This window comes from Mytilus trossulus, chromosome 13 (assembly GCF_036588685.1).
Source record: "Mytilus trossulus isolate FHL-02 chromosome 13, PNRI_Mtr1.1.1.hap1, whole genome shotgun sequence".
Classification (NCBI taxonomy): Eukaryota; Metazoa; Mollusca; class Bivalvia; order Mytilida; family Mytilidae; genus Mytilus; species Mytilus trossulus.
In genome coordinates, this window is record NC_086385.1 from 60405963 (window position 1) to 60421646 (window position 15684).

General features: G+C 32.9%; 2 long non-coding RNA genes across 2 annotated transcripts; both read right to left on the reverse strand.

Moving 5' to 3' along the window:
* Window positions 1-286: 286 nt before the first annotated feature.
* On the reverse strand, window positions 287-1726 carry LOC134695218 (uncharacterized). Its single transcript, XR_010102737.1, has 2 exons — window positions 1567-1726; window positions 287-574 (listed from the first exon to the last, which is right to left on the reverse strand). It is a non-coding gene; the product is annotated as an uncharacterized LOC134695218 (long non-coding RNA).
* A 10834-nt stretch (window positions 1727-12560) lies between these two features.
* LOC134694978 (uncharacterized) lies at window positions 12561-15279 on the reverse strand. The gene is made up of 3 exons (XR_010102665.1): window positions 14673-15279; window positions 13350-13440; window positions 12561-12929 (listed from the first exon to the last, which is right to left on the reverse strand). It is a non-coding gene; the product is annotated as an uncharacterized LOC134694978 (long non-coding RNA).
* Window positions 15280-15684: the final 405 nt, after the last annotated feature.

The window sequence follows — 15684 nt, forward strand, 5'->3', positions numbered from 1 at the left end:
CATTTTGAAGTAGGTCATCGCAACAGTAAACATTTTATTTTTAAAAACTACAAACCGTTTAAATGTACCGTATGCAGCACGGCTTTCGCTTATAGACAATCAATGGCAAGACATGTCAAATAATGTCAAGGGAATAAGTCCTACAACTGTATGGAATGTAATGTTGTGTTTAACAGCAAGCGTTCACTAGACCAGCACCATAGTGGAAAACACGTGCAGTAAGAGTATGCATGTGTGGAAAGTCATTCCGTTGGGTTCGATCATTCACCAGACAAAGTAAAATATGTAAAACAAAATAATTTATTAAATAATCAGTATTTAATACATTTAAAAGTTTATTTTTGATTCATTTCTAGCATTCATAAAGTTTAAATGATATATTGTCTCATTTTCAAGATAATGACATTTTTAGATATCATAACATGTTCTTTTATGAGGATGGATTTTTTCTTCATCTTTCCTATGGAACTGACGAATTCCTTGAGCACCATGTGCAAATCCATCATATGGGTTCACGATTGCACTTTTACGTTTAGCAGTAGATCTTCGGGGTAGGTCAAACATTGCATGGCTTCTGAAATAAATAAACGTAGAAATGTTAATTAGTCCTTTTGGAATCATGTTTATAATATGACTGTTGCAATAAAAGATTTAAAAATTAAGAAACAAATATTGAAAAATAGGATCCTCTCAATATTGCAATATATGCAATCAAACTACAGTGTTAAATATATATCGTTATTTATTTCTAGACATAATTCAAAGATGCACGTACATTATATGCAGATAAAGACACCATGTTCTGTCAGAAACTATTATCAATTGATGCATATCACAAGATGCGATTTATCGCATTGTTTTACTCACTATGACCGACATAAATTAATGGCGCGAGCGAGCAGCTTAGAGAAACCACAATTCATGAGTTTGTGATGCTACTGACTATTTCATGAGTTATGCTTTCTTCATTGCATTAACATAATAAATATTGGTAATATTATGAATATAAGAACAGGAGTTTCTAATTCATTTTTTTATCATTAAGAGAAGGGGTGTTATGTCCCGTCACGATGACAAATAGCTGCTAACATCTACATCATTTGATCTCAGGTGGATAGTTATCGCATTGGCAATCATATTGCATCTACTTATAACATATTAATACATTGTATGTGCGTTTTTATATTCTTTTATGTTTCAAATGGAACGATTTTTGTTAATTTTGATAGTAATTCTTCATTATAAACGACAATAATTACATAACTGAACCATGTCGAACAGGAACTTAACCATGACACGAATGAACCAAACCATGACACAGATATTTCAGTAATGTTGAATTTATTGCAAAAGTAGGTATTTTTCAGAATAATTGACCGCAGTGTTATATCACGAAGATATATGTGATGTAACAGACTGTAAGAAAATAACCTTTTTTATGCACGATAAAACCAATTAGCAAGTTTTAAATTTTGACATACGCAAGCTTTTTTCTGTGTTAAATCATTAACCATATGATACAACTAATGATGTACTAACATATTTACTTTATACTAAGGTACTTACCAGCTTGAATTAATGATCAGAAGTTCCATTTACAAAATATCCCAATGTTTACATTTCTGCATTGATTGTCATCAAAAAGACTTAACACCGTCATGTCAAACTTATCCAAACTATGACAAAATCACTGTACTAAACGCTCATCGATATGACGACCTTACTACCCGTGGATTATGTATAATAAATATATTATCGATGATCGTCTTTTAGAAGCTTACAACTTGCTGTTGGACATACATATATATCAGTCTAAAGATTTGCACAACGGTACTGATATAAGGTGTTATTAAACGAAAATGTTGTTATAAAATCGTGTTGACAAATATTTCGGCTCAACAAATGGCCTTCTTCTTGTGTCACAAGTTTTAACAATACTGATACATCGGCGTTTTACGTTTCCGCAAATTGGCATCACTTTTCCGCGAAAAAAAGATGACGTTTCCGGAAAAAAAAGTTTACGTTTCCGCAAATAAATATATTACTTTTCCGGAAAAAAAGTAACGATTCCGTAAAAAAATAAATCATTACTTTTCGGCAAATAATTAAGAATACCTATTGTACGAAAGCAAAGCTATAATAAAAAATGTAAAAAGTTAAAGGTCATCATAACATGTAAGTAAAATACATCATTATAATATAGGAAAACGAATGTTCATAGATATCTTGATATGAGTTCATAAGTCAGTTCTGGCAGAATATTTGTAGCCAACATGTCGTACAAAGTCCATATTAGCACATTCACCGTTTACAAGTTTTGTATTTCGTTCAGGAAGGAGGCCCATCTTCTCCTTTTCGTATTTCCGAATGGGTGCTTTTACAAAGTCAAATATGGTAGGATGGCTAGCGTAAAACTGCTCGTTCAGGTAGGCACGAAAAGACTAGACATCATTCGTTGTTTCTTTTTACGGGGTCAGGAGGTGATGCCCAAATGGTTGGTGGAAATCTCAATTGCCATCTATATAAAATTCCAGTACATAATCGGCAAACCTCATGCATTTATCGTCAGATGGAGCATCGGCAACTAATTCAACAAAGCATACTTCAATCATGTCAGTTGGCAAGTAAGCCAAACCAAAGATTTCTCAATGAAGTTTAACTCATTTTCTTTATTAAAAGGAAAAAAATTATCATATATGTACATTCACATCTTTTTAATTTACCAGGTAAATTTGCGGAAAAGTAATAAATACAAATTGCGGAAACGTATACTTTAAATTTGCGGAAACGTAGTATTGGGATTTTGAAAAATTAGCGGAAATGCAATACGCCCTGATACATAATGTATAAGGTGTGAAAATAGATCAGGTGATAATACAGGTAAGTTTTGGTCGATTGATTTTAATCCTGAATATCATAATTTAAACAAAACACTATAAATCAATATACGTGACTGTGTATATTAACAATAAAAATAAGTGAAAAACAAAACTGTTAATATTTCTTATTGATGCCGTTTGATTGATGTACATTAAGTTCCTTTATCCAAAAGCTTTCCCGAACCTGTCGCTGTGCATCACTCCAGTGAATGTTCTGTTCAATCACTAGAATTTTCATGCGGTTAAAGTCATCAAGTTTGTGATCTGACTGTCTGAAGTGCTGAGAGACTGGAAGAAGTGGCTTCTTAGATATATCACTCCTATGGCCATTGAGGCGTTTGTGGAAAGGCTGCTTTGATTCACCAACATATTGGAGGCCACAAACCGAACATTCTAGTATGTAAATAACATTCATACTTTTGCAGGTAACATTGCAAAATATCTTATAGTTATTTTCGGTTGCCTTATACTGTGAAATGTTGACGAATGCTGCATCTGTAAACAGCATTTGCAGCGTTTTTCTCCACACGAACGACATTCTCCAGGAGTACTTCTATTATCAGACACTTCAGCCCGCACTAGTAGGTTTCGTAGACTACTAGGTTGCCTAAAAGCTATCATTGGAGGCTCAGGGAAAATCTTGGACAGTTTGGAATTCTTTTCAACTGATTTCCAATGCTCACGAATGACACCAAAGCTGTTTTTGAGAGATGGGTGATAAGTAAGAACACATGGAGTCCTTTTGTTTTTCTTTTTAACTTTGTATTCCAATAGTTCACTCCTCGGAATTGACTCCGCTTTCTGAAAGCTTTTTTTGATATTTCTGTGTTTGTAGCCCCTTTTCTTCAAGCGAGTTTCAAGTTTACGCAGTTGTCTTTTAGTTGTTTCTGTGTTGGAGCATATTCGCTTGACTCTAAGTGCCTGACTGTATGGAATGCTCTTGGTAAGATGAGCAGGATGGCAACTTTTAGGGGACAAATATTGATGAGTGTCAGTAGGCTTAGAATATAAATCTGTAGATATGATGCCCTCTGTGAGCGAACTTGAAGTATCGAGGAAGGCGATTTTGGATTTAGACTTCTCATGAGTAAATTTGATACTTGGATGTATGTTGTTGGCATGAGTGATAAAAGTGTCTAAATCCTCGTCGCTTTTATTCCATTTCATATCCACATCATCTATAAATCTAAACCAGGAAAGCGGTTTTTCGATGGAAGTTTCAAGGAGTTGTTTCTCTAATTTGCCCATAAATATGTTGGCATATGACGGAGCCATTTCGGTGCCCATGGCAGTTCCATTTACTTGCAAATAATGATCTCCATCAAAAGTGAAGTTGTTTTTCTTAAGTACCAGCGTGAGCATTTTGACCAGGCATTCAGTAGGTGGATAAAAAGTAAAAACACAAAAATACCGAACTCCGAGGAAAATTCAAAAGGAAAATCCAAAATCAAAAGGCAAAATCAAAAGTCCAAACACATCAAACGAATGGATAACAACTGTCATATTCCTGACTTGGTACAGGCATTTTCTAATGTAGAAAATGGTGGATTGAACCTGGTTTTATAGCTAGCTAAACCTCTCACTTGTATGACAGTCGCATCAAATTCCTTTACATTGTCAACGATGTATGAACAAAACAAACATACTCAAAGAGTAAAAATGTCAAAAATAGGGGTACAGCAGTCATTATTGTGTTATCATCTTAATATCACTATAAAAACAACAAATGTAACGAAGAATCACAAAAAGGCAAACATCAAAATTTCAAATATTCAAGAGTTTTGTCATCGATGAAACCATCGTCATGCATTTCTACCAAACTATTAGTAATATCCCTAATACCAAAAACTAGACTCTGATCCTACTACATCTTTTAGCAGAGATATTACTAATAGTTTGGTAGAAATGCATGACGATGGTTTCATCGATGACAAAACTCTTGAATATTTGAAACCAGAAAACCCAAAACCGGGCAGATTTTATCTATTACCTAAAATTCATAAGGCCAATAACCCAGGAAGACCTATAGTTTCAGCGAACGGTCATCCGACGGAAAAAATATCGGAATTTGTTGACTTCCATCTTCGTCAACATGTTGAAGACTTACCATCTCACATCAAAGATACAACCGATTATCTTAGAAAAATGCAGGCCTTAAACCCACTCCCCTCCGACACGACTCTTGTTTCCATGGATGTTACCTCCCTCTACACTAATATTCCACATGCAGATGGCATCGATGCATGCAAAGAAGTTTGGAATTCCAGACCAGTGAAATATCCACCTACTGAATGCCTGGTCAAAATGCTCACGCTGGTACTTAAGAAAAACAACTTCACTTTTGATGGAGATCATTATTTGCAAGTAAATGGAACTGCCATGGGCACCGAAATGGCTCCGTCATATGCCAACATATTTATGGGCAAATTAGAGAAACAACTCCTTGAAACTTCCATCGAAAAACCGCTTTCCTGGTTTAGATTTATAGATGATGTGGATATGAAATGGAATAAAAGCGACGAGGATTTAGACACTTTTATCACTCATGCCAACAACATACATCCAAGTATCAAATTTACTCATGAGAAGTCTAAATCCAAAATCGCCTTCCTCGATACTTCAAGTTCGCTCACAGAGGGCATCATATCTACAGATTTATATTCTAAGCCTACTGACACTCATCAATATTTGTCCCCTAAAAGTTGCCATCCTGCTCATCTTACCAAGAGCATTCCATACAGTCAGGCACTTAGAGTCAAGCGAATATGCTCCAACACAGAAACAACTAAAAGACAACTGCGTAAACTTGAAACTCGCTTGAAGAAAAGGGGCTACAAACACAGAAATATCAAAAAAAGCTTTCAGAAAGCGGAGTCAATTCCGAGGAGTGAACTATTGGAATACAAAGTTAAAAAGAAAAACAAAAGGACTCCATGTGTTCTTACTTATCACCCATCTCTCAAAAACAGCTTTGGTGTCATTCGTGAGCATTGGAAATCAGTTGAAAAGAATTCCAAACTGTCCAAGATTTTCCCTGAGCCTCCAATGATAGCTTTTAGGCAACCTAGTAGTCTACGAAACCTACTAGTGCGGGCTGAAGTGTCTGATAATAGAAGTACTCCTGGAGAATGTCGTTCGTGTGGAGAAAAACGCTGCAAATGCTGTTTACAGATGCAGCATTCGTCAACATTTCACAGTATAAGGCAACCGAAAATAACTATAAGATATTTTGCAATGTTACCTGCAAAAGTATGAATGTTATTTACATACTAGAATGTTCGGTTTGTGGCCTCCAATATGTTGGTGAATCAAAGCAGCCTTTCCACAAACGCCTCAATGGCCATAGGAGTGATATATCTAAGAAGCCACTTCTTCCAGTCTCTCAGCACTTCAGACAGTCAGATCACAAACTTGATGACTTTAACCGCATGAAAATTCTAGTGATTGAACAGAACATTCACTGGAGTGATGCACAGCGACAGGTTCGGGAAAGCTTTTGGATAAAGGAACTTAATGTACATCAATCAAACGGCATCAATAAGAAATATTAACAGTTTTGTTTTTCACTTATTTTTATTGTTAATATACACAGTCACGTATATTGATTTATAGTGTTTTGTTTAAATTATGATATTCAGGATTAAAATCAATCGACCAAAACTTACCTGTATTATCACCTGATCTATTTTCACACCTTATACATTATGTATCAGTATTGTTAAAACTTGTGACACAAGAAGAAGGCCATTTGTTGAGTCGAAATATTTGTCAACACGATTTTATAACAACATTTTCGTTTAATAACACCTTATATCAGTACCGTTGTGCAAATCTTTAGACTGATATAATTTTTTCCTTATCTGCATAGTATCGCCTATTCTAGTCGATCCGGTACATAGTAAATTTGCTGGTTGGTCCTTTTTATAGACTTTTATATATATATATATATACATAAGAACGTGTGTTGAAGCTTTTCGATAGTACAGGTCACAGGAGAATCGGAAAGTTTTAGTTGACCAACAGAGATAAAAAAAAAAAAAAGAAGATGTGGTATGATTGCCAATGAGACAACTATTCACAAAAGACCAAAATGACACAAACATTAACAACTATAAGTCACCGTACGGCCTTCAACAATGAGCAAACTTTAATATTGAAACTTGATTTGTTACTTACATGTACTACGCTAGTTAATAAAAAAAAACGCATTTCTGTTACATTTTTTATTTTTTTATTATAGATGGTAATGCTGGAAAAAGCTTCTCCCGTTTCAGGCACCCGAACCACCATAAAAAAAAAAGCCCCTTCATGAGTTATTGTCCTTTATAGTCAATTTTACCATTTTTTCTTAAATTTTTGTAATCTTTTACCAAAATCTTCTACTCTGAAACTACTAAGACAAAATGCAAAAAGTTTGGTCAAATTTGTCATATCTGTTTCAGAGAATAAGATAACAAAAACTTACAAAAAAATGTTAAAATTTACATTAAAGGGCAACAACTCCTTTAAGGGTCAATTGGCAATTTTTGTCATGTTGACTTATTTGTAGATCTTACTTTACTGAACATTATTGCTGTTTACGGTTTATCTCTATCTATAATAATATACAAGATAATAATCAAAAATGGCAACAACAAAAATACCAATTCAGGGGCAGCAACCCAACAATGGGTTGTCTTATTTGTCTGAATTTTAAGGCTTGACCTGATAAAATTTTTTACCCGTGTCAGATTTGCTCTAAATGTTTTGGTTTCAGAGATATATGCAAAAATCTACATTTTACCCCTTTTTTTCATTTTTATCCATTGCAGCCATCTTGGTTGGCAGGCCAGGTCATCAGACATATTTTTTTTTAAACAAGATGCCCCAACAAGGACCATTGGTTAACTTTTGCTTAGTAATTGTAGAGAACATGTTAGTTCACAAGGTGAAAATCCGAATGGAAATGTGTCATCATATCCCAGAGTCAATATTTCGACTCCAAGCACCAGTCTTAGCTGTTTTTCTTTCTTATCATGCTTAATGCAGTGTGCCTAGCGTACTAATCAGTATATACAAATTTAAGAGTCTAGTTCCACTTTGCTGTGCTTGAAACACTGACAGGACCACCAAGGCTGTTTTCAAATAGTTTAAAAGAGGCTTGGATATAAAATGATGTATGACAATAATGAGTGTCATAGGGACCCATTTTGTATCTTGTTTGTAACTGGTAAAATAAAACATATATTTAAATACAGACCTGATTTGACTGTTGGAAATTAACCATTAAATGTTAGATACATACACCCTACACACTAATACTGCATTTTAAGACTGATAAAAACCCCATGAGAATAAACTACAAACTTGACAGCAAAGATACAGAAGAAACACAAGACCAAGAAATTTATAAAAAGACTTGAAAGCAAATTTTCTCAGAATGAAAGAAACATTAATTAAGTGTAAGTGTGTTGATCACTGCAATTATAACTAAGATAATGCTGTTAAAATTGATGAAAAGCTGCAACCCTATCTAGTCACTGAGAAGTGCTACACTGTTTATATATAAGCAGCACATAATCAGTACCAAGAAAGGCTGTTAACCTGTTCATTTTTGACAGCAGTACTTTTAGAAGTTAAAATGTTAACTCCAGATTTTTGAAGAAAATAAGAACTACACAAAAGGAAAAAGAAAACTGCACTTCCATTAGACCAGTACATCAAGCCCTTATAAAGAAATTAACATTCTCTCCCTAACTACTTTACATACAACTCTCAATATTACCCTCATCTACTCATTTTTTTTCTTTTTCTCCCTATAGAACATATATCCATACATACCACTCTCAATATTTACCCTCATCCTCCCTCCATTTCTCTCATATCCATACCAACCTTAACCTCCTATATTAGCCTACTCTGTGTGTTAAATATCCCCATGAAAGTGTTAGTTAATGAAAAGATTTTAATCATGAAGTACCAGGCATGGAAGAATGAAAAGTTTCAATACCTAAAAGAAGATCTAAACTCTTCATTTTTTTTAATATTGAGCTAATTTGGAGCTGTAGTTTCTATTTCAATATTAAATGGTTATCATTATTCTAAAAATTAAGGTAACAGCCAAAGTTACATAAAGCCAAAATGTGTGATGTAAATTTTGTTTAAAGAAATTATCCTTGGATAACCATTTTGCAGCCAAAATATGTATTTAATAGAAAGGTGTAAAAAATATTTTAGAAAAAATGAAAACAATTATAAAAAAAAATTACAATAGGAAAGTAAAAGTCCAAAAGTAAAAATTGCCAAAAGTTTTTAAAATGCCAAATGGTACAAAAGTACCTGTCTGCTAATGTACTAGCCAGCTGGCCTGAGGGTTATCTGTACTTTAAGGTGCTAGTTCACCGAAACAAATGGCCGCAGGAACCACCAGTCTCTTCCTTTCGGAGTACCAATTTTACAGTCTCTGATTTGACTAAAGCATGACTTATACAGCCAATATGAATTTAACAAATTAAAAAAAACCACCCAATTAAAATTTAGATAAAAAGTTAAAAACACCCCCAATTAAAATAATGATAAAATTTAAACCTTCCCCAATTAAAATTTGAATAAAAGATAAAAACATTTAATAAAATTTGAATAAAAGATAAAATCATCCCCAATTAAAATATGGATAAAAACATAAAAACATCCCCAATTAAAATATGGATAAAAAGATTAAAACATCCCCAATTAAAATATGGATAAAAGATAAAAACATCTCCAATAAAAAATTGGATAAAAGATAAAAACATTCCCCAATAAAAATTGGATTAAAAGATAAAAACATTCCCAATTAAAATTTGGATAAAAATTAAAAACATCCCCAATTAAAATATGGATAAAAACTTGTACCAGTAAAACGGATACATGGTACACGGTCTGACCAAGTCTCCCTTGATCACGGTCCAACTGAGTGATCGAACTCACTCAGTTCATATCAGTACGAGCAGATGTATGGTACTTAGACCCCGACTCAGTCGCAGTCTGACCAAGTCACCCTTGGTCACGGTCAACTGAGTGATCGAACTCACTCAGTTCATACCATTACTAGCAGATACTTGATATGTATGGTACTTAGACCACAACTCGGTCGCAGCCTGACCAAGTCACCCTTGGTCACGACGGTCCAACTAAGTGATCGATCTCACTCAGTTCATGCATGGTACAAAGAAAAGGTTTAGACCACGACTCGGTCGCAGTCTGACCAAGTCACCCTTGGTCTGACGGTCAGGGTCCAACTGAGTGATCTGTCTCCCTCAGTTCATACCAGTACTAGCAGATACTTGATATGTATGGTGGGGACGTTACTATACCTAAATGGGAGGTATAGTATCTGTGAACCCTAAACACAGATGGCGACTTAACTTCCCATACATGTAATCAAGTATCAAATGCTATTACTGACAAGTTTATATGATGTTTATAAAATAACTAATGAAAAACCTACCACAATAATAAGATAAAAACATTGCATCAAAGTTTCCTGTGGCAAGAAGTGAAATATTTCTTTTATACAAGTTCAAATGTACTAAGTAGTCCAGTTATAGTTGGTTTCCTTGAAGGTTTTCAAAATGCTCAAAGAAGAATGTCGACTTTTGGGTAAATACAATGTGACAGTAATTAACTCAACAATAGAGTAAAACCAAAAAAAAAAGGCTATGAAAGTGTCAAAGTACAGTCTTTCCCAATAAACGATAATAACTAATGGTATCTTATTATTTTTGCCTTGCAAGTCTTTGCATGAAAAATGTTACATTTATGTCATACTAATGCTAGTCAGATTACCTCCACATAGCTTTGAAATAAAAATCAAATGTTGATTATTGTCTTAAAAGACAATGTACCTTCATTTTAAAGTTATATATTGTGCACAAAACAACAGGTCATGATATTCTTGATCCGAGGTTACACAAGGGTCAAATGACAGACAATGTTATTACTATATACTAATAGTACAAATTAGTAGGTACATCTTTCATGCTGTAGGTGTTAAAAAATATAGGTCACTGTAAGCAAGTTGTAAGAGATAGCGCCAATATAACAAAACATGATACAATTTCAAATGCAGAAACCATTATGGCAAAATCGACAGGAATCACCATACCCCAAAACATAATTCAGCAGATGGAGAGTTTTCTCATTGGCACTCATACCACATCTTATCATAGTCTCATTGTCACTCATACCACATCTTCTCATATCTATGGAATGACTTTACCCTAAAGGGATAAATATAACTTGAAATATTATTACAAGCAAATACCAGTTTTCAGTCTTGTGTGGTCTGACCTAGCTAGGGATTTAAACTAAAAAAACTTCCTCTCAAAATAACTGAAACATCTTGTTAAGATTATTTCTAAAAAGCGGAACAAAATATTAATTTAATAATATTTTAAAGAAGCATAAAGAAGTTCAAATAAATTTTATTTCTTAAATTGAGAAGTGATTTATGTAGCGATCACCTTATATAATACTGCTACTTAAGACTTAAGAATATGGCAATATTGAAAAAAATACATCCTGCTTTAAAAAAAACTTATACATTGTAGGGAAGAATCATAGCTAGGTGTTTAATTGTTACAGAAATTTCAACTTTACAATCGTTATGAACTAGCAAACAGGGAAATAAGTTCATGTTATTCCACTTGATAATAGTAAATAGTAAAACAAATAATAAATTACATTTTTTGTGACTACCGTACTAAACATACAAGTAAAACAAAATTCTATAAGATATACCATTCCTTCTAATGCATTATGAAATACTATTTGACATTTCTTTTAAACTATTGCATAATAATTCACTTACTAAAATCAAGAGGAGCAATGTTCAATTTCATGGAGAGGGTGTTAAATATTATTTTAAAGCTTAGGAGAAAATATACCAAGTACCAGGATTTACCATTAAATTTAAGAACAAGTTAAATCTTCTTTTCTACAAAAAACAATAGTTGTCTCCAGGAGTGAGTGAGTATTTGCATTAAGCCTTATCATGAAATACTGTTACCAAAGTACCTACAAATATGGGAGATAACTCATTAAACTAAAAATGAAGTCATAATTGGGAGGAAGGGGCGTTTAATATCAGATAATATTGAGAATGGAAGCACTTTTATAGATGATGACGACATAAATATAATTTGAAATCCCAATGTCAGACAATCCACTTAATGCATTATCTAGACCTATGTTTACAAGCTCAATTTATTTACAGAGCTCTAAAAAATACTGTCATCTTACTTTATTTACATCTTATATAGCATATCTAACAACAAATATATAACAATCATATATAAAACTAATACATTCTATTTTATTGCAGGCCTTCCATGCAGTGAACAAAACTAGCTCATATGAAAAGATAAACATTGAGTGTATTACCTCCCCTTAACCCTAAAACTCGGCCTGCTAGTTTCCATTCCTCACAACTTATGCTCAGTTTGTTAAATTCAAAAACAAGTTAAATCTTCTATTTGCATTAGCCTTATCATGAAATATCAAAATATCAAAAGTACCTACAAATATGGGAGATAACTCATTAAACTCTAGGAGTAGTTATCTATACTACATGTAAATTGGATGAGAGTTGTCTCATTGTCACCAATTTCACATCTTCTAATATCTATATACCTATAAAAGGATGGTAGAGCGTAAGGACAGAGTAAAACAATATCCTCCCCCCCCCCCCCCCAACTGAAAGGGCATCAAAATAGATTTACACCAATGGCAGCTGATTGTTCTCAAACGTCACATCAAAGTCTTACATTAAACACCTAGTACATGTATTAACTAAGACCATATAGGGGGGAACTGTAGGACTATGAAATTCGAATGTAATCAACATATCTGGTTTAAAAGAATAAATCTTTACAACTGGCTCTCACCCTCTTTCTATCTCTCTCTTTAAACATAATTGTAATATACTACATATTTTTTTGTCAAAATTAAAGTGTTTCCAAGTTCCTCAGATCAACAGAATCCATTCTTCTTTGGCTTCAGTTGATTTCTAAATTAACAAGCACTCGTTGTCTACAAATAGAAAATAACATTTCATTCAAAACATTAACTTTAATTCACAAAATAATATAAAAATGTTGATATCAGAAGATATTTACATTTTATCCATATATGGGGTAAACAGGAGATAGAGGCTAAAGAAATTCTTCATATGAAGCAGTTCAGAATTGTATTAAATCTTATGGCATCATAAGTATGAAATGTACTTATATTTTACTTCAGATTTGAAGGCAGAATTGTGACCTATAGCTGTTAATTTATATGTCATTTGGTTTCTTGTGGAGAGTTTTCAAAAATAGCAATTATACCACATCTTCATATTTTTATATCTGTAATAAGGTATTGTATTATTATAGAAGTAATAAACTAGAATGTTCGTTATCTTTATATTACCTTGAAACAAGGATTTAATGTAACCGTCAACATACATACCTTAAGTTGGTATTATTCTACATCCAGGTCCTACTTTCCTTCAATTTTCCTTCAGTAAATCATTTAAGTGTTTTTAAAATATCCAGGATAACTGAAAAAAAAATTGAATCCATAACTGTGATAGTTTTAAACACTTATTGAAGGCCGTATGTTGACCAATAGTTGTTAACTTATATATCTTTTAGTCTCTGGTGGAGTCAGTTGTCTCATTGGCAATTATACCAATCTTGTTTCGATATCTATACATGTATATGGAATTTATTCAATTAATTAACATCTAATCATAGCAGTTAAATAAGTTACAATATTGCTAAAGTGACATATAGGTCCAATGGGCCAGGTGTAAATATTCTATATTGCTATGTATATACATGTAATTGTTTAGATGTATGTTATGATTCTAACTTACTAATACATAACATTTATCATATACATGCATATCATCATGGCATAATAATACTTCTTAATTTACTAGGCTAATTCTTGTGAATTTTTATAGTTTTTTATTTTTAGTTTATGCATGATTTTTTTTTTCCACCTATGAATTCTTATTTGTAATACATATTTTGGTCATAGCTGTTAATCGTGACCTGTGGAGCAGGAACTGTGTACCCTTCCTATTCTTTCAGGAGCACCATTGTTAAAATTCTACATTTTGTTGGTTTGATATTATATATAGGGGTCATCAATAATTGTCAACCATTTTCCAAAGTATACAAAACAGGGCATACACTTTTTCAGACTCCCTACCCTCCCTTAAAAAGTATACGTCAACCATTTTCAGATTTCAAGACAAGATTCAATCATCCTTAAAAAAAAATTAAGATCAAGTCTATTATAGTTACGTTTAATATAGAAACTTGCATTGAAAATAACTGACACATTGGACTGTTTTATTTGATAAATAAAAAAATGCATACTTTAAAGATGTTGAAACTTTTTTTTTAAATTTAACTAAAATGCTAGAATTATGAAAATTTCAGTAACTTAGCATGACTTAATGGTGCTAGTACCCGATATATGTGCATTGTATTGTCAAAAATAGCCCATATTTATGTAGCAGAAGAATTCGACTGTCCAATGAATAACTAATAGTTTCCATTTTAACGATTTTGTAAAACTGCTATATTTTGGGGCCAAAAAGGGGTCTTACTGGACCTTCTCCTTTATCCCTTTTCTACCCTTAAACAGAATATCAATGAATATTTTTGGTGCTCCATGTTAATTATCTTGTGGAATTATGTAATACTATATCCAAATATGAATTTATACATCAAAATCATAACTACTCAAATGAAATGTCTAGACATATACTACATGTACCTTATGCATATTTACATTGTCTTTTGAATATCAAAGCTTCATGCAGACCCAGTTGTGATGTTCCTCATCTGAAAGATTAATCAGTATATAATCATTCTTCCTTTTTACAAGGATAGGTTGTTGACATATTTCTCAATCCCAAACCTGGAGAACCAGAGAATCTTTACTCAAGCTTTGTTTCCTTTAAATCAATTGCAGACCAAGGCTGACGAGTCAAATCTACCAAAAATTTCATATCAAGAGTTTTCTTCTCCTAGACATCCTTTCAAGGCTGATGACCATCATTCAGCCGGCTATTTAACCCATAACTGGGGCAAGGGTGATGAGTGCTAGGGATGTCCGCATGTCGATCGGCCTACACACTTCATCTCTAGGGTCCTTGCTACTCCGAGATCCTCTACAGTCAAGCCTAGGACACTAGATCCTAGTTACCATGTGCTGTCACGGGGAGGCACTGTAGAAGTCTTGTTAGTGTAGAGGCTATGTACTGGAAGGAAAGACTTACGCACTCAGCTTTCTTTTCACCTATGAATATAAGCTATCCAGCGGCAGTGTAAGAGTCTTTGACTCCCAACTGCACTAGACGCATACACAAACCTGTGGTAACACCACCAGCACACAAAAAAGGGGTCATTATACAAATTTAGAAAAAAGAAGGTTATTTATTTAAATTTGGAAAAAGAAATGATTATTTATTCAAATTTTAAAAAAGAAATGGTAATATTCATTCAAATTTAATAAAAAAAAAACAACAAAGGTTTATTTATTTATAATTTTAAAAAAGGAAGGATTATTTATTTTAATTTTGAAATAGGAAGGTTTATTTATTTATAATTTAAAAAGGAAGAATTATTTGAGTTTTAAAAAAGAAAGAATTATTTATTTAAATTTAGAAAAAGGAATGGTTATTTATCTGAAAACTAGAAAAGGAATTATTTATTTAAAATCCAGAAAAGAAAGTGTTATTTATTTAAATTCAGAAAAGGGAAGTGTTCATTATTTTGAAATTTAT